Source organism: Euprymna scolopes, chromosome 11 (assembly GCF_053919585.1).
Source record: "Euprymna scolopes isolate OS-2025 chromosome 11, ASM5391958v1, whole genome shotgun sequence".
In the NCBI taxonomy this organism is placed as follows: Eukaryota; Metazoa; Mollusca; class Cephalopoda; order Sepiida; family Sepiolidae; genus Euprymna; species Euprymna scolopes.
In genome coordinates this window covers 90,780,341-90,800,508 of record NC_136492.1, presented here as the reverse complement: position 1 = coordinate 90,800,508, position 20,168 = coordinate 90,780,341, and the positions used below count along the sequence as shown (strand labels likewise).

At 32.4% G+C, this 20,168-nt stretch overlaps 1 protein-coding gene and 1 pseudogene across 18 annotated transcripts in view; one reads left to right on the top strand and one right to left on the bottom strand.

The window, feature by feature from the left end:
- LOC145287959 (disks large homolog 1-like) overlaps positions 1-20,168 on the top strand; it is a 909,452-nt gene that overhangs the window by 72,737 nt on the left and 816,547 nt on the right. The window lies entirely within an intron of this gene.
- LOC145288313 (5S ribosomal RNA) lies at positions 16,514-16,631 on the bottom strand (annotated as a pseudogene).

The window sequence follows — 20,168 nt, the reverse complement described above, 5'->3', positions numbered from 1 at the left end:
AATTAAAAAAAAAAATCATCGACTCTAGTATCTTTCCTTACTGAATTGTGCAAAGTGACTTTCAAAATGTCAAAATCTGCAACATTGAACAGTTGTATATATGAGCAGACTCTGGTTATTTAGATCAGCTATAATTGAAGTTGACATCCACTTTAATGTCTTCTCTTTTGTAAACATAAATTATTTACAAATCCATGCAGACATAAATTTATATAAAAAATAACTGAAGTCCTTCAGAGATTATACAGTTCTAAAAAATGAAACGTGACTTAAATTTGTTAAAAATGGAGTAGATGCACGTCAGTTCCTGTAATGATGCTCTCTATATTACTAAAACTCTGGTTAAGATCAAAAGGTAGTATGTTTTCATACTATTCTTCATTGTTTCTGTTTTCGATCAGTGAAGAAATCCTTCTAGATTTAGGCAATTAAAATTTTTGTCCCAATCCAGAGTGCCTTTCTATTTAGAGAAGGGAAGGTAGATTTTTCCCCAAAATGACCAGACAAAATAAAAATTTTCCCATTCGAGAATTTTTCTTCTTCGATATCTTGATCCCAATCCAAATTGACCTCCTTTTCTGTTAAGGTTCATGCTTTTCTCGTGCAACATTTCTAGCTTTGTTTTCCTTAATGTAAGTTAAGTGTAATGCTATAGACTGACCTCTGTCCATTCCTGGACTGCCATAGAATATTAGCTTGAAAGTAGATAAGTGAACAACAGTAAAAAGATCGGATCCATTGAACTTCCCTGATGGACTCCTTGATAATTGTAGTAGAGGGAGTTTGAGAACGGGCAGATTTAACCGTTTCAGAAGGTCAGCTGAAAGTAATGGAAAAAACGACTGGACATTTAGGATGTTAAGTCGTAATGTAGATATATTTGAGGGACATAAATCCGTTTGAGAAGATCAGAAACGAGCTTGAGATGAAGGAGATGAAAATGAGTAGATGAGTTCAAGCGAACAACGGCGGCTGATCTCAGTTGAGTCTTAGCTGATATTCTTAAAATCCTGGAATGGATGCTAACGACAGGACCCCTAAAGAAACACAGAAGTCAAGTTTACACAATGTATGTATTCGTCTGCATTGTTACTTCAGATCTAAATTGTAAATTAATACTTGAACCCTCAGCGATCACTAATACTTGAACCCTCAGCGAGCACTAATACTTGAACCCTCAGCGAGCACTAATACTTGAACCCTCAGCGAGCACTAATACTTGAACCCTCAGCGAGCACTAATACTTGAACCCTCAGCGAGCACTAATACTTGAACCCTCAGCGAGCACTAATACTTGAACCCTCAGCGAGCACTAATACTTGACATGTCTAGAACAAGATCACAAAGCAGAAAACCTCTAGCACAAACGTTGGCATGGTCGGATGGTTTATGTAAGTAATTTGTGTAAATATCTTTTACCCTATCCTCCAGTCGCTTGGGGTCTTAATAAGTGGTGACTCATTAAAAAAAAAAAACTAGATAAAATCAATAAAACTTTGTATACAAGCAACCGATTTTTGAGCTACTGCTGCGTTATAGTTGAAACTTGAGCAACCTATTTAATGCTAAGATATGTATATGTTTATAAACTTATCGCTTAGCAACAAAATGGCTAAATATGAAACTGACTCCATCAAATATTTGGCTGGCATTTTTTTTATTTGTTTGTATCTATCAAACAAAGCACTTGACTTGGTATAGATTAAATATGGCTGATAGGAGCTCAGATTTCAGCTAAAAAAAAAAGAAAAAAAAGTCTGTTTGTAAGGAAGAGAACTTATGTTCTTCCTGAAACTAGAATCCAGAGCATCTTGGTAGAAGTGATTAAGTATTTGAAACTTTAATTTTTCTTTACTAAATCGGTTTATACTTGTTTGATCCCTTGTACATATGATTCTCCTCGCTTCACCTAGATGAAGTTTGCACAAATGAAATGTGAATTTTATCAATAAAAGGATGGTATTAAGTTTATTTTACAACAATTGAGGTCAGATCGATTTAAGGATATATCTCCATGCAACATGAGAATGAAACAATGGATTTGTCAAGTGAGTCTTAAAGATGGGCTTAGATCTGATGACTTTAGGGATAGATTAAATCTGAACAATGTTGAGAAATTGGTGCACAACAGGAAATCTCGATGCTGTGGCAACGTTGGAAGATTAGATGAGAATTCTTTGGTTAATAGATGTAGGACAGTTGAAGTAGGAGATTCAGTTTCTTGGGAGAGACCAAGAAAAACATGAGAGGAAATGATGAGAATGAACTTCAGAAAAGGATAAAAGACCTGGCCAGAGACAGGTTAATTAGGAAAACAATAAAACTGGCAAATGAAAATGTGGACCAACATGCTCTTATTTCAATATCAAAATATATTTCCAGGATATTTCACTGTCATATGGCAGATTTTTTGCACATGTGCAAGCATAACTTACCTGGTGTAGAGAGTGGGTTATTTTCTCCATAATGCATTCCCTAATTAAAACTAATTCACGTGAAGAGGTCATCCAAATGTTCAAACTGTAATCGGTGAAACTTCCACAATGTAAAACAGTGCCTTAAAAAATGGATTGAAAGACAGATAAATTGACCTGGACAGAGATTGGTTAGCTTCGAAGTCAGTTTTTAAAAGCCGTTCAACACCTGCTAGTATTTAATACAAACGTTAGACAGGTGATGAAAGATACTACTGATAACGGGGCTCTACGGACAAATTTATCTTTAGTTGACCTTTGACAACTAAATATTTTCATTTACTATTCAAATAGAAAAGTTACTAGCACATGACTTTTAGAATATGACATCTTCGTTCTGTGATGATTATTTATGTAATAAGATTTTGCTGTGATTTTTAAGTGTAATTCTAAATATACAACAAATTTTATGTTATGTGAAGGTATAAACATTCTAACTTCAGATTTTTTTAAACGACCTTCGTTAAAAATAGTATATTGTTCTATTACACTTTTATTGTTTAAATAATTTAACTTTTATAAAAAAAATGTTTTAAAGATATTTTTCACTCAGTAGTGAGATTTGGAAGATTGTCAGTGAAAGAAATACAATATCGCCAAAAGATAAGTTTCATTATTTCTAGTCGCCATTTTCAAAAATCACTTGTAAATGCGACTGTTTCACTCGCAATGTAAAGCCCTGGATAATCTATTTCATCAGTTGTAAAATTGATCAATATCTGCTCAAACACATGATTGTTCCTTGAATACTTGATAATCTGATAACGGCCCTTATTTATCTATTTTTTCTGTCTTTACTAATTGACTAAAAAAATAAAAAAAACTTTGTTTCGTTCTACTTTGAAGTTTGTATCAACTTATATGATAGCTTTTAGTGTTTTTGATGAATCCATATAATTTTACTGTTCATTATATTTTTTTAATTGAATTTTTTTTTTTTTAAAGTCTCTTATAAATATTTTAATGATACCGCTTTGAAGCATTAATGATTGTAAAGAAATTGACTAATTTGTGTCTGGGGGGGGGGGGGGTTTCAACACCATTCATGTCACATTGATTAAAATGGTTACTTTGATGGAATTTAAAATAACTACCTTTTTCAGTTAATGCCAGTTTTATACATTTTACATTGATTTTATTAAATTTATTTGCATGGCTATTTTATTTTTTTAATTATTCCCCCCCCCCAAAAAAAAGTTTCATAATATTCCATATGACCAGGAGATTCACTATTATTTTTACACTACAAGGAATATTGTAAAAGTAATGCTTCCTATTTCTGCATTTCGCTCGAATGGATCAGAGGGGATTGCAAATTGCATTGTTATGAACTTGTATATTCATTGCCTAAAAGTTTCATCTCTCTGTATGAGAATATTGACGGTGTGAGACTAAGAAACAAACCCTGTTATGGACGTGCGTCAGAAGCAGAGATACGTTATTGAACTTCCTCAATCCAGAAAACAATTGACCTGATCAATATTCACGGCGCTTATTGAACTGTACGAAGCCAATGCATTTGATGTTGGCAAAGTTAGGAGACGAGCTTGTCAATTTCAAAGTGGCGACAGATGTACGTGACAAAGCACGCTCCAGACTTTTACAGGCGAAGTATCAGGAGGCTGGCAAAAGTGGATTAAGAATGGTGGTGACTATGTAAAAAAAATAAATTCTAGAGCACAAAAGGTCATTCGTTTTAATGGTACTGTTCTCGTCCTTATAGCTGTTTAATGTTAGTAGAGTTGAATGTAATAATCAAAGAGGAAAGCGCCCGTGTGTGTGTGTGTGTGTGTGTGTGTGTGTGTGTGTGTGTGTGTGTGTGTGTGTGTGTGTGTGTGTGTGTGTGTGTCGTGCGGTCATACAACTTACCTTCGGATGTGATCTGGGAGAAAAAGAAATTAAAGATAGCAGCCATGGATTTATAAGGTGTAGTCTCGTGGAATCTCACGAGATCTCATCTTCCACTGCACATGTATGCAAATGGAATGGGGTCAGTTTTCTGAAAAAAATGTCTGTTGGCAGAGGCAGTGGGAGAGATGTGCTGGAAGTTGAGAGAAAGTTGTCAGTGACGAATTCTAGCTGGACTTTTGCGTATTGTATTTGGTTTATTTTGTTTTGCTGTTTACCAGCCGATTTAACATCAATGTTTTAGTTTTTTAGTTAAAAAATAGGTTTTCCTTTCAGAACTACCCTTGTATGCCTTTCTGATAAAATGATACATTAAGACAATTTTTATGTTTGTATGTACGTGATCACCTTGTTCCTAATTTTAAAAGATGGGATTGTCCAATCGACGAAGGTGACATGTAAAAAAAAAAAAAAAAAAAAAAAAAAAAAAAGTTTCACTTCATGTCACTGTTCTGTTGAAATTGAAACTAAAATTTTCTTAAAAACGATTAATGTTCAGATTAAAAAAAAAAAAAAAAAAATGTGGAAATATCAAGTAGGACAACGTGAAGTGAATGTAGTATTATGGTGATTGAAGATTCTAGCTAGGAAAATGATAGACATATATAAGGTATAGTCACAAGGATGACCATAGTCCCCCCCCCTCCAACACTTTTGAATGGCTTAGTGCCTAATTTTTTGTAATTTGCAGAAATAAATTTTTCAAAGTGTAGTAGCTGTTCTATTCGAAGATGGTACAATCATATTGTGGGATCTACGTCTGTGCCAAATGTCTACAGGAAATACTATGTAATTATGTCAAACTCCTGCAAGGATTTTGGAGATAGATGACCATTATCTCTACTATTATATAAAAGGAACTTTTGTGTGAGTTTTTTCCTATGAACTCGGAAATGGCTTGACCGATTTTTATGTAATTTCAGTTTTGTCTCCAAATGTCTCTGAGTATTGATAATCAAAATAATCGAATGAAAGAAGGAACAGGCGATTTTGACCAAAATTAACACCTTATACAGCCTAACATCACAAGTGATTTTGAGAAGTTTTATTGCCAGACAAGCTGGATGATCCGTCATATAAAATCAACAATGGGTTCTTTGATATGACAGGGGCGTGTTTGAAATGGATGTTTCTGTTTAGAGCACAATTTAAGCATGATACTTGATTTTTGTATTTTAAACCTTAATTTAAGCCATTATATAAAAATATTTTTATAAAATCAACAGGTTCTCTACGGTGCAATGAAAAGTGGACTAAGTCACTGTGGGGAGGCATGTGAAGCTTGTTTCTGGTGAATCACAATGGATCCCCAACTAGATTTTGATTTGATTGAAAAATGTGATTTCACCGATTTCCATAACAATAAAATATGGGAGTGTGAAACATTCGTTGATCATCATTCAATCCCGGGTAAGATCTGGTCTCACTGCTAGTCAGATATATTCTGAAACCACATTAGTCAGAGTACTTAGATAAGCATGTTTCACTTTGTACAAAGATGGTGCATTAATATTCTAGAATCTGCATTGGCACTGAACGCTCCTAGAATGGAAATACTTTTTAAGCATCGCAACAACAGGAATTTCCAAGAGTCTCACTAGTTTCTCTCTAATGCATTTCTATTATTGAATTCAGTTTCCAATTTCATGCTTTCGTAGAGATAAGCGGTCTTCACTTAAATCTATATCCCTAGTAATTTTTGACAACTTTTTTATTCTCAAAATACGACTGCCCTCCTATATTATCATAAAGCTATTCCCAAATGTTTACTCATCCGGTATTGGCCAGTCTGCACGTCGCTTAACTTGATCTAATGATGTATGAAGTCATTATAGTTATAATTTATTTGCACAGTTTTAAACATTAGGTACATAATTCCTATTACATTTAATTTAGGAGAGTTATCTCTCCTTGGTGATTTTTATTTTTAGGTGATTATTTAAAAATGTTTCATTAAGTTTTCTGGACTGGACAATGTAACTTTTAAAATAAATTGTAGCAAAGTATGTTATATTGTTGATAATATAAAACAATGAAAATTATTTTGTCAGAAGCAAAGTTTGGTTTTTCAACTTAAATACCATTTTAATCTGACTTTGGAAACCAGAGAATATAACTCTTGTTAGCTATAATAGTTTTAAATAAATTGTTTTGCTTTTATATATTCGAGTTAGGAATATGGTAAAAAGAATTAGAGGTGCCCAAAGAGGCCTAACAAACCAATAAACAAACTACCTTTTGTTATCTTAGGTTATATCTTAATTCACTAGAATTTCCCCACGTAAGCATTGTTTAATTATTTTCCTAAAATATCGATCTGTTAATATTTGTGAATGATTTGTGCAAAACTAAATTGATTCTCTTTTATCTTCCTCGTATAAAAAATCGAATTTGGATTAGCTTTTTTCTTTTTCTTTCATTTTGTAGATAACATTAACAAATGTTTTTTTTTGTTGTTTTTTTTTTTTGTTAAATGTTGTAATCATTAAATTAGGAAATGCATTGATCCAGCCATAACAATCCAAAGTCTCATTCTTCCTTTTTATTCAAACCCGATTATATCAGGGAATTCTTGATCCATTTCCATTTTTTTTTTCTCCTGTAGTTTTTACATTCTTTGCTTCACTTATTCCCTCATTAATCTAAGTGTTTTGTTGGAGATATATATATCGATATATATATATATATATATATATAAGGAACTTTGTGCGTGCGAGCTCGTTCCTTATAGACTCATAAACAGCTGGGCCGATTATTTTGAAATTTCACACTAATATACCTATGTACCTGACAGTGTTTTTATGTTTCGAAATGTCTTCTATAAGTATCGATAATCAAAAAATTTGACTAAAGAACGAACAGGCGATTTTGGAAGTTAACACCTTACAGCCTAACATCGCAAGTGCATTTTAGAAGTGTTATTACCGCACAAGCAGAAAGGGCCGGCATATAAAATTAACACTAGGTTCTTTGATATGACAAGGGTACATTCGAAATGAATGTTTCTGTTTAGAGCACAGTTGAAGCATGATACTTGACTGCATTTTAAACTTTAATTTAAGCCATTATAAAAATAATTTTATAATATCAACAGTAGTTTCTCTACAGTAAGCTACAATGTATTGTGGATTAAATGACATGCCTCCCCAAGTAGAGCAGGCAATTAATCGATTTGATTGAAAAATGTGCGATTTCACCGATTTAGATGGCAGTAAAATATGGGAGTGTGAAACGATCGTTGATCCTCATTCACTCCTGGGTAAGAGAAAACTGTTAAAATAGTGTAATATTTCTTGCTGAAGATCAGAACATCGCTACCGGCGGTTTCAAATTCAAATGGTACTTATAGTTATTCGCCTATGTCAAACTCTCTTCAGCCTCTGTTTATATGTCACCCCACCGGAAAATGACCTATAGGTCCTTTGTTTTCTATTATATACGTTAGTCATTTTGCCGAATATTCTAACAAATTCACTTAAATCAATATCATATTCCGTTTAATGTTTGTCGATGATATGTGATCATCTGTTGAGCGTCTTGTTCAGTTAATTATAAATTACACCTAATCAGAACAATTAAAACAATTTTTTTAAAACATAACTCAATCCCAGAATTAAGGTTTTACATTTTGTGTCAAAATATAAGGGGAGAAAAAAAAAACTTACACAAACTGACATTAACTCGTATTTTGTATAATAATCGATATATGATTTGATTTTTTTCTGATTTGAGTTTGTTTTATGGCTCAGTCACTGTTGGGTCGTTTTGAGCCAAGAATGTTGTATTTTGTGAAGATGTCTTTTAAAGTGTGGTCTATATATATATATATATATATATTTGGAATAATACTGAGAGTTGTTTTGTTAATGATATTTAAGATATTATCTGGGTCATTCATGTTGGTAATAATGTAATTGACTTTCTTCTACGTATCTTCTTGCACACTTGTTGCATATACCCGGCGTTGTCAGGTTAAAGCATATTGCGGGCGGAGGATTTATGTCACTGTTTAAGATACGCCTAATACCTTAGCTTACGATTTTACTCGAATTATACTACATTTTGAATTCATGAAAGTATGAAACACAGCCATCTTCGTCTATAAAAATTAAGCAGACAATAACTCTCATAGATTAAATAAACTTCCGTTTTTAAACGCAACTGGTGTCTGTAATAATAATTGAAAATACATTTTATTATTTATAATTAAAAATAAATTAAATCAAATTTATATATTGTTAAATAGAACAGTTAAAACAATTAGAACAATTATAACAAACGATTAATAACATGGAGCTAATTATTAAAAAGATTTTCTTTAATGCAATATGCAAATTATATAACTTGTCGACAGTAGATTTCATTTGAATAAATAGTATATATAGAAATCATAAGTGTATGAAATTCTGTTTTCAGTATAAAAATTTGTGAAACTACCTTTTGTACATATTGTTGAAATTGTGAAAAACAGGATATTATGCATTTATTTTTATTTTATTTGTTTATTTTATTTCTAACCTTTCGGTTTTAAATAGATTTGTAACGTGAAGTATTGTATTTTTGAGTGTCGTCTGCACTGAGGATTGAAACTCCAGAAGTCTAACTGTACAAGTGAATTTTACCAAGTACTTTATCCATTCCGCCATGAATAGTAGTCCGAAGAATCCAAATTTGAATAATTAATCCTAATTTAAAAAATCCAAGAAACATAAATATTATTTCAAATGAAATATTATCATTAAATGATGCAGACAGATGATGTCTGGAGTTTCCTGTTAGTATTAAGTTCCTTCACACTGTCTATGCCTAAATCTAAACGTAAAATCCATGAACGAAGTTTCTCTCTAAGAACTGCTCGCCTGTGAAACTCTGTACTGCAGGACTGCTTTCCAGCTACCTACAACACGGTTATTAAGTTGAATATAAACAAGTTCTCATTTAGCCACCCTCTTAAATAATCAAATTGTACCTAATTTGCATCATTACTGATCACTATGCTGTTGTCTCACCGGCCATCTGATACTCATTTGCCCTTATCCTCGAGTGGCCATCAGGTCTCGATAAGTGGTGCCTCCCTTGTAAAAAAAAAAAAAAAAAAAAAAAGTCAATTTTGCTAACATAATTGATCAGATTTTTTTTTAATGAGTCTGATGCTGAAATAACAATTCGAAGAAAAGTAAATTGTTAAAAAAAAAAAATGCAATCTGAAAGCTTAGAATACTGAAATGGAGAAAATCCAAATTTGCATCTGTTAAAATTTGTAGAAGAATGAAGCCCAGGCAATCGTGTTTTCCCCTCTCTTGTATTATAGAAGAAAAAAGTTTAAGCAAATTGCAATACTTTTATTGCATGAATGTGTTTTTTTTCTTTTTCTTGATCTTATTTTTTTCAATTAAAAGATTGCGCTCCGATGATGTCATGCTGACACAAGATTGTTTGTTCTAATTGTCTTGACCTTTTCTTTATACAATCCACTACACAATGGCAAATATCATTGGGTTGTGAATGGGCAAGAAAGCCAATGGGTGGGTGTAGTTATTCGATTCAGATGTCCAATCATTTGATCCTAATTTACTCTCTTTCTGGTATAACATAATAAAAGGAAAAGGGGTCAACACCCCCCCCCTCGCTTTCTTCATGTTTTATTCTCTTTTTGAGATGTACTTTGCTAAAAACTAATGGAATTTACTATCCAGGTTTTGTTGTCTGAAATAAGATCTTTCTCTTTGGAATCAATTAATAATAAGAAAGAAAAAGAAAAAGTTATAGGGATTGTAATATATATAAAATAAGGCTATAGTTAATGTCACGTGATTGCACTTGCTAAGTCAGCTGAACTGAATCTTAGCTAGAGTAAATACTTATCTGTTTAGATCTGAAGGCTCATCCAACCTTTATTGGAAAAACTGAAGTTTATTAGCTGATGCGAATTAAGAATGCGTAGCTGTGTGAAGATGGGTGATAAAACTGGAGGTTAATGTAAAAATTTGTTTATAGAGGGGATTGTGGGATCTTAGGTCATGTCGTCTGCTTGGAAGAATACCACATGCCAAAGCGCTTTCTGGACAGAGCTTCAGAAAGGAAAAAGAAATCATGGTCATTCCAAAAAAGAAAAAAAAAGCACTATAAGGACATAATCAAGATCGATCTACAGTAGTATGAACTTGGACGAAAGGAATTGAAGGAGAGTGCGTCTGCGTCACTGTCCACAAAGCTACTGTCACTTTTGAGGTTGCTCGTCGTCAGAAGTTTATTTCTGCCAGAGATCAGCGTCACAGAGTATCAACAGCAGTGATACAAATTACGGACTTTTGGCACGCCTACTGTGCCAGATCCTGTATCTCCAGCCTGTGGTTTTGCAGCCACCTCTAAAAACACAGACGAGTTGCCAAAACGAAGAGTCTTCTTCGAACATTATGGACCACCAACAGCAAGAATCTTAATCTTCTGACCGTGCTTGATTAGTTTCTAGGGATGACACAAACATTGGGTATTTTACTCGAAATTACTAGATTTTATATTATACACATTTACTTTATTAATTCCCGTATATTTCCACAGCAGTCGATACACACAAATATTAGTATGCCCAGCTAAAACTCGAAAAATACACAAGCACTCACAAAGTTTGTATTGAGGGGATTTAATGTCTATTTATATAATTTAATGTAATCAAGAAGTTAACTTGATTTTTAATGTCAGGTAGTAATGCAGGCAAGGAAATGAGCCGATAGTTTTTCGAACTGACATTTCAAAACGCATTAAAACAAGAGGAAAAAATGGGCTGAGCAGATGAGGAGAGGGTTGATAAGGACAGAAGACAGTGTATATATATATATATATATATATATATATATAAATTACTCTTAGATAGCCTCTGCCTATTGCTGGCTTTCACACTCCTTTGCACAGAGGTACAATACCAGACTCGCCAGCGGCACCTTGTTCTTGGCCTTGTTTCCTGAGTAGAACATTGAATCCCGTCCCCCTATCCTTAATTTCTTTTTCTCACAAACTGAGCAAATTGGGTCTGCTTGCATGCCACTTGTGCTCACTCGGCTCAGAGTTGGTCTTGTCTGAGAGGTTAAGGGTACCTGATTGTCTGGATATGCAGAAGTTTAAATGTAACATAAACCAACATCTTGTTCATCTTTTAAGTATGGTTCCAAATAGTTACAGCCCGTTACATCCACGTGGTGATATGCCTTGTTTGGGATAAGCATATTTATATAAATAACGAATAAAAATGTTTGGTAGATCCAAGCGGCAGAATTGCTAATATCTTAAAATTTGAAAGGAAATTCCAACTGCAAAAAATAAAATCGACTACACAATTTATACATGATTTATACAACCTTTTTCTCACAGAAAAGATGTTGCTAGCCTTTGTCCTCTCTATTGATATATTTATGGAAAATGCTCAAATGAGCTCTAATCATTGGCTCCTCATAAGATATTCGCAGCAAGTATTCTTCTTGCTATCATTATAGAAAAAAGACAATTCCATTTCTCTCTTATGTGCCTAAACTCGGGCAAAATTTCTATAAACAGAGATTCTTTCTAAGAGTTTAGTCTGGAACACATTACCATGAAACTTCTTCTTTGCAGATTACAACATATTAGTCTTCAAATCCAATGTTAACAAATACTTATCAGGAAATGTAAGTAAATGAAATTTTGCCTATTCCATTAATTTTTTTTTTTTAATCTTGTATTCCAGAAGACATGAATTGAATTAAAAGGTTCTGTTTGAAATTCTGTAGAGATTACCTGAGTTAGACAAGATACGCCTAAGAATAAGGTTACATTTACCGAAACGTTGTGAGAATAACATTCAAGACTAAGGAATAATTTTGTATATAGGTTTTTAGTTTAGGAAATGTGCTCCGTTCTGAATCTTAATCATGAGTTTTAAACACTGATTTTTTTTTTTTTTTTTTTTAAATTTTTATTATTAGCAATTTAATCTTTTTAGGAGTGGACATTTGAAATTTTTTTTTCTTTGTTAGTAGAATCAGATTTCATCAAGATATATTTTTCTGGGTACATATGCATTAGTAAACATGCAATGCTCGATCTGTAAGTGCATTTTGTCGAATTCAGAGACGTGTGCAAAATTTAGAATGAAATCCTTTAGTTGATCTACAGGAATAGTGTTGCATACTTGTCTATATAACGAGTGTGTATATATATATATATATATATATATATAAATTCATGAGTGAATGTATATAACGTGTATATATTTATGATTGTGTTATGATCGTCTAGTGTTTTCGTCTTTGTATGTGTCTATATATTCAGAAACAGTTCAACAACGGACATATAACCTTTACAACAAAAATGGACAGATAAGTTGTCTGGGGTTTTTAACAACTGACCAATCAGAAACACACCTGATCTATCTTCTGTCTTGTTTTGACAGAAAGCTGCAAAGAAGATTCATTCCAAGGGACCAACAAGTCTCAGGTTGTATTTCAGCAACTTTATTACAGATGTTTCCCCCATTGGAAAGTTGCACACTGGTCCTATGTTCCTTATATTTGATAGGCGTTGGACCTCTCACTTCTCCGGGTGCCTCAAACCATTATGACTGGTCTACTCAACTCTGTCTCCGGTTTTTCTCAAATACTAACTTCTCAACTGACTAAAACCTTATGTGTACGAAAAGCCTTTCTCTTCTAATGACATAATCAACACTTATCACTCATGATGTCTGTCACATATTCTTTATCAACTTATCAGTATTAAAATATTAAATATTAATTATATTATTATTTATTATTAAAATTCTTAGCTTGTTTTTAAATTCCACTCTATCAAATTAACATTCCTGGTACATTCTAACGTTAACATTCTATTTTACAAACATACGTTCAGGTTACTTGGTGGAACCAACAACACAACAGTAACTTGCTCTCATTCAATTAGCCATGACCAGGTAGAAGCTTTAAGTAATTTGTAATTGTATTCTTAGTATTGCCTTCGCTGAGGAATAATCCATCAACCTCTAGACAATTTGAATTAAATATGGAGTTCCATTTGAAATTCCATACAGATTCGCGAATTGAACAAGATACACCTGAAGACCATCGGATGTTGAAACATTGCTAGAATAACATTCAAGATGAGAACAGTAGTTTGAATAATCTGAATTATCAATACTTATATATAAAAAAATAAACAGACCTAACTTTATAGTGAGTCAAAATTGTACAGCAATTTTATAAGTAATATCTCTTTTATATAAATAAAACAGAAGTACGTGTCTTTCAGTCTGCAAATATTTAACCAATAAACTCTTAAACTATTGGTTACATAACACTGAAATTAACAGGAAATAATAATCATACTGCAAAGATAGTTTATAGCAAGTAAAATCTTTGTTTGGACGTACAGAAGTCGGCAAGTTGAAATGCAAAATTATCATTTCAATTTGCCAACATTTATATTAGTTTGCGCATGCGTAAACTAATCATAGCTAAAAGTTGTTTCATTTTATAACTTTCTTATCTGTTGGGTTAGTTCAAACGGTAGCGAACGTGGCTGAAGCACTAAATGAAGAAATGCAACTAAATGTTTTTGTTTCAATTCTAGGTGATGGTACCTAAGTCACTTTTTTTTTTTTTTAACTTTTGAAATCTGTACTATATATAATGGACTCTCCCATTGATTTTCGACATATGAGTTTCTGCCACAACTAAATTGTGCAGAAATCCACACAGATGATTTGTTTATAATGATGAAGACTTTGTGTCGAACCAACCACACTTTTTGGTATTACTGCTAATCTTTGTCGGTGCAGATGACTGCCATAAAACAAAGCATACAGTACAATGCAGATTTTTACATCAAAATTATCTTCTAGATGCATGTCTTAATGAAGACTGGGGGGTGCATCTCTCCCAATGAATTAATGATACATGAATTAGATACAACCCTGGAAATTTCTACGACTCTGTGCAGTACATACGTTGCCAAGACTTCCCAAATGGTTACCCATATCGTACTGGCCAGGCTCATCGTTGCTTAACTTTGGTGATCTGGCGAGAACCAGTGTGTCGGTATGTGTGCATCTGTAAATCATATCAATTGGTCTGTTGTTTTTCGTTGATTCGTACATTGAGTTATTTGGAAAATTATGCGTGAATTTGTTAACATGATCATAATGTACTGCATATGTGCGAGTCTAAAACAAACTTTTTATTAAAAAAACAAAAAAGGAACGAAGAAAAAGATCAGGAAGGTAAAGGGACAAAAACGGTCCAGCCGCTGATCACTTAGTATGTATGTGTTTTGAAATGCTCCTTCATGTGTATTTTACATGTATATGTGTGTGTACGTATGTATAGGTATATGTATGTGCATATTTGTGTGCCTATACGTGATTATGGTTGCATGTGTGTGCACATGTATACGTATGTTAGCGTACATCTGTATGTACGCATGTGTTTATTGTCATGTGTATGTGGGGTGGAGAGTGCTCCCGTAAGCTGTGGTGAAGGTAACCCCTCTAGGAGAAGCAAGTCTTTTGTTTAAAAAAAAAACAAAACTGGAGACCAGTACCTGCATTAAGCTGGTCTGCAGTTTGACTTGTTGCTGGCTATCTTGCTCTTGCTTGTTGTTGGATGTCAACATTTTGAACCGAGAAATAGATATAGCTGTCATACAAAGCTAAAACTCTGTAACATCATCTGTGTATAGATACTCCCTCAGCCATGGAAAAGTTGTGACGCGTGTAGGCCTGAAATGCTGGAAGCATGTAATAATTGATCTACCATCATTATATGTATGTTCATGTACATGTGTATGTATATGTATATACGTATATATATATTGTTTGTATGTGTATATATGCATGTGTATGTTTGTGCATATATGCATGTGTATGTATGTGTATGAGTGCATATTCATGTATGTATATGTGTGTACATATGTATGTATTTGTATATGTGTATGTATGCGTATTATGCATTGTGTATGTATGTGTATGTATGTATATTTGCATTTATATATATGTATACCATTGACCGTCTTGTGTATGTTTGTGTGTGTATGTATATATATATATATATATATATATATAATATAATATATATATATATATATATATAATATATATATATATATATACACTAATGACCGTCTTCAGTGTCATGTCTGAGCGTGTGATTTTGACGGCAGGACTAAAGTCATTTTCGGCTCATGGACTTTCAGTGCCTGAGGGAGTGGCACTCGTCTGACAAGACATCGCAATCATCATATATATATATATATATATATATATATATATATATATAAGAGAGAGAGGATTGGTTCTGTAATAATAAATACGAAATCTGCATGAATTAAAATATATTAAGTGTATTTTACGACCAGACAAAGCCGAGTGATCCCCTTCCCCTGCTAATAACAAATAAAAACACTGTGAATTACCTATTTCAAAATGTGTGCTATGTTGTAATCAAAGTGAAAAAGTTCATATTTTAAACTTTTTATTAATTTTTTTAAATAATAATTTTCACTTTTTTAGGAGTGGGCATTTGAAACTTATACTTATTTAGGTTAGTATAGTCAAATTTCATTCAAATTTGAACATACCAATGCACTTATTTGTATACGGGACTGACATCTTACTCGGTGAAACTGTTCTATACATGTCACGCGAGTCTACTTCTGCATGCTTAGATTTTCCTTCTACTCTTATCGCACCTTTTGGTAAAGCAATTCTGCATAAACGGGTTTCTCAAGATAAGATATTTTTTTTATTTTTTTATTTTTTTTTTAAAGATTTGTTTTTATTCTGCATTTGAACTGGTGTTTGTTTTTTTTTGTTGTTTTTTTTTTTTAATGAAAATATAATTGTTGGAGAAATACTTGTAAAAGACTAATGATATAAAGATCTCTGTATAAAGTTAGTTAAGTGTATATAGGATAAGCTGAATGAAATTAATCGATGTCTCCGTTCAGTTTCAAGAGACAATGAACATCTCTGTAAGGGTAGCTGCACGTGTAATTGTAAGACAGGGGTTGGACAATCTCCAAGCACACCTCCTGAATTGCCACTGCTTGGGTCTAGTGGCAATAGAGGTCCAAGACTGACTGGTAACAATGCTGAGACAAACATAGAGCACATACAGCACCTGGAATTCCCAAATGGTCACCCATTTTAGTACTGACAAGGTTCGATGTTGCTTAACTTTGGTTATCAAATGGGAACTGGTGTGTCAACATGATTATGCTGTATAAAGTATACTCCTGTAAATATAAATAAACAGACATACTTCATATAAATTAATTTATTCCTAAGCTAATGGTTAAAAAATAATGATCTTTGTGGATTTTGGAACACCTCCGTTAGAGGTGTAAGGGGTCGTAATGTGAACTTTATTTAGTTTAATTTACTTTTTATCTAAGGGAGGTAAAGAGTCTGGAAGTGCTTCATAAAAATTCAAATACCTCTGATACTCCTATTTATGAAATTTTAACACTAGATATCAAATATTTCCCACATTTCTATTTTTTTTTCTTTTTTTTTTTGTGATGGAGGGGGGAGAAGGGGCTTAATATGGTAACAATCTCAGATTTGCATTGAATTTGATCCTCAGTCATTAGAGCCAGATTCCCTGCATTTAAATTTCTAAGACCTTTAATTTTAAACATTTTCTATAATCAAAAATCGTGTAATAAGGATTCTAGACATAGTCTAGTATCATATTTAAATTTTAATCTTTGTAGACGTGGAGGGAGGCGTAAACATGGTGTAAAACTGTTCTGTTCAGGAAAGTAATTTTATGCATCCTAGAACAGGTATTCCACTTGGCATATAAGATATTACAATAAACCTTGTAAAGCCGTTTTATTTTTGCCAAATTAAGGTTTTCTTTTACAACTTCGCTTCACACTTTTTTGGTAAAACAGGTTTCTCAAGATAATAAAGATTAAGATTTTTATTCTGCTTATTTATGAGATAAACCTTCTAAACATTCGTTGGTGCTAATGCACTTACTGATCCGCACTATATTTTAAATCGTATTTCCAAGTTTAATTAAAGTTTTTTTTATTTTTATTTAATTGTAAGGTTAAAGTACAGAATAGGTACAAAACACCCTCCCTTCCCCATGTTAAGAATGGCTTTTTAAATAATAACGTTATTCTTTCAGCACGGATCAATAAGTGCAAGAGTACCCATTTGTTTTAAAATCCTGAGTATTAGAGTTCTACTCTAAAACTAAATTTACTAGCCCAAGATGCTTTGTTTACTGATTTCCCGTTTTCTAGGAGTTTTCAGTACTCCGTGAGGTTTTTTAGTTTATGTTGTACGGTGTGATGTGTTTTGCTCTTTTTTCTGTTTATTTCGAAATAGTTTTTGAGGCAGCGAACTTGTGATCACAGAAAAATATTTTTTATTATACAGTTATGTGGTTTATTAAAAAGATAAATATTTGGAATTTATAATTTAAATACAATTTCAGGCATATAACCCCCCCCCCCGACTCCTACGTATATGGAATAATGTAGAGGTACAATTTTCGTAAATTCTATGCATTAAATTAGCCTGTATTTTGGTAATAATGTTGTCTTCTAAGTGGTCTATTGTCTGGTTTATCACCGTAGATATGGGACTTTACATATCCAAAAGAAAATAATCTAATGGGATTAAATCACATTAACGAGGTGGCCAGTTGACACGTCTATTTTGTGAAATTATTCGTTCAGCAAATGCTTTTATCAGTAATTGTGTGACACGTGATGTTATCCTGCTGAAACCACATGAATTGCCAAACCCAGCTGAACTTAAAATAGCCGATAGTTGCCAAATCTGAAATTAAAGAAAAGTTTTAAAATTCGCCATCTCTCTCTTAAAAAAAAAAAAATAAAATAATAAAAAAATAACGTCTTGAATATGACCTTAAACTATATCCGATGGTGAGGCCCCAGCTTGCGGGTTTGGGGGAGTGTGGAGCCATTCTTTAATTGCCATTGCTCCTAGGTCCACTCTGACCCGGATTGGTAGTACCTGTTAGGGTTCCAACTATGGGTTAAATAGAAACCGACTTGAAAACAACAAATATATCATATTAAGACTTTTCTTCAAAATAACTGGATTTGGCATTAAACAACCTGAAAAAGTTTTGATATGCCGTAAAACAAAAACAACCAAACTAAAAAAAAAACTAATCATTTTTGGCAATTGTTTTTCGTTTTATTTTTACTATTTTACAAATATAAAAATATTTTTTCACTAGTATTTTTTTTAAAATTATTTTCAAACTTCTAAACTGAAATGGAATTTTTTTTTAATGATTGTAAATGATTTCATTTGAAAGTAAAATTTAAAAAATAATTCTGTTAAAAAGTATAAACTTTTTTTTGCATCATTATAAATAAAATTTCGATTTTTTTTTTTTTTAAATTTCAATTCTTTCGTTTCTGCCTATACAGAGAATAACAGAAAAATGTTAACCAGTATAACTTCCTAAATATTGATTATTTTACTAAAAAAAATATTCTCAAATTCAATTAATCAAATGTAAAAAAGAATGCCTTGTTTTGGAGGAGTAATTAAAAGAAGTGAACGAGAGGAGATTTAAGAGATTTTATTTTTATTCTCCATTTGAACTGTTTTCTGATTGACAATTAAGATGCAACTGAAAATGAAGGCGAGATGAAAGATACTGGTTAAAGATTAATGATATGAACGTTTTATATTTTAAAAAAGTATGAATATTACATGTTTGAATGTTTACTGCATTATTTTTAGTAAGACTGGAGTCTGTTATTTTTTAGGTTTGCTTTAGATGTAATTCTTGAATCAGTAATGTTAGCTTATATATTTTGTTCAAATAAAAAAAATATATATATACGTACGAGTCCTTAATTTCAATAGACAATGAATTTTGATAACATTTGCAAAACTCAGACCTGGAGTCTGTAGCTCAAACACTCTTAGATTTCTGAAATATTAAAAAGTCTATTCATGGAAGTTTGATATTTGTCTGAAGCCAAAACTATACTATATGGGCTACTGTATTATCTTTCAATACTTAATTCAGGGGTAGTGTCGTACATTTTCGTCTATTATGGTACTATCATCCTAGGCATTATCTTTCTTTTGGAGGTGGGCTGTATGTAGTATATATTTGTTCGTTCTGATACCGTGTTCCCAGGATAGCAAAAAATATATTTGTGAGTAATGATTTATATATTATCGTGTTTTAAGTGTAAAGAGCATATGTTTTTCAAGGGTCAGAAATCACCCCCCCCGCTTTTTATGAACAAAATTTGAAGATTGAATTAAAGTGGCAATAAAAATGATGACCATAACTTTATAATAAAAGATTTTCATATAATTTTTCATCATGCATACGTTTTTTTTTTTTTTTTTTTTTTTTTTTTTTCTTAGTCAGATATTTTTTTTCAAACTCATAAAGAGGTGTCCAAAGTTTTCGTATGGGGAGTGTGTGATATTGCAGACTTTTTCTTTTTAAAGCTAGCCAAAATAATAAAATAAATAAAAAATGACCCGAACGTGTTTAACAGTGTTTTACTCATTAGCTTTTCTTTGTAGTTAAACTGGTTCTTCAAAACCTTATTCTTTTAATAATTTTCTGAACAAAATAAAAACCATCACACTATTTTCACATATTTTCAGTTTTAACATTATTGCTGAATATTTTTACGTCTTCCATAAGAACGCTGCAGATCTGATTAGACTTTGGCGTGCCAGCTGTAGCCTGCAGACCGTAGCTTGGAGACCCCTGTCCTAAACTAATAATTCCTTCA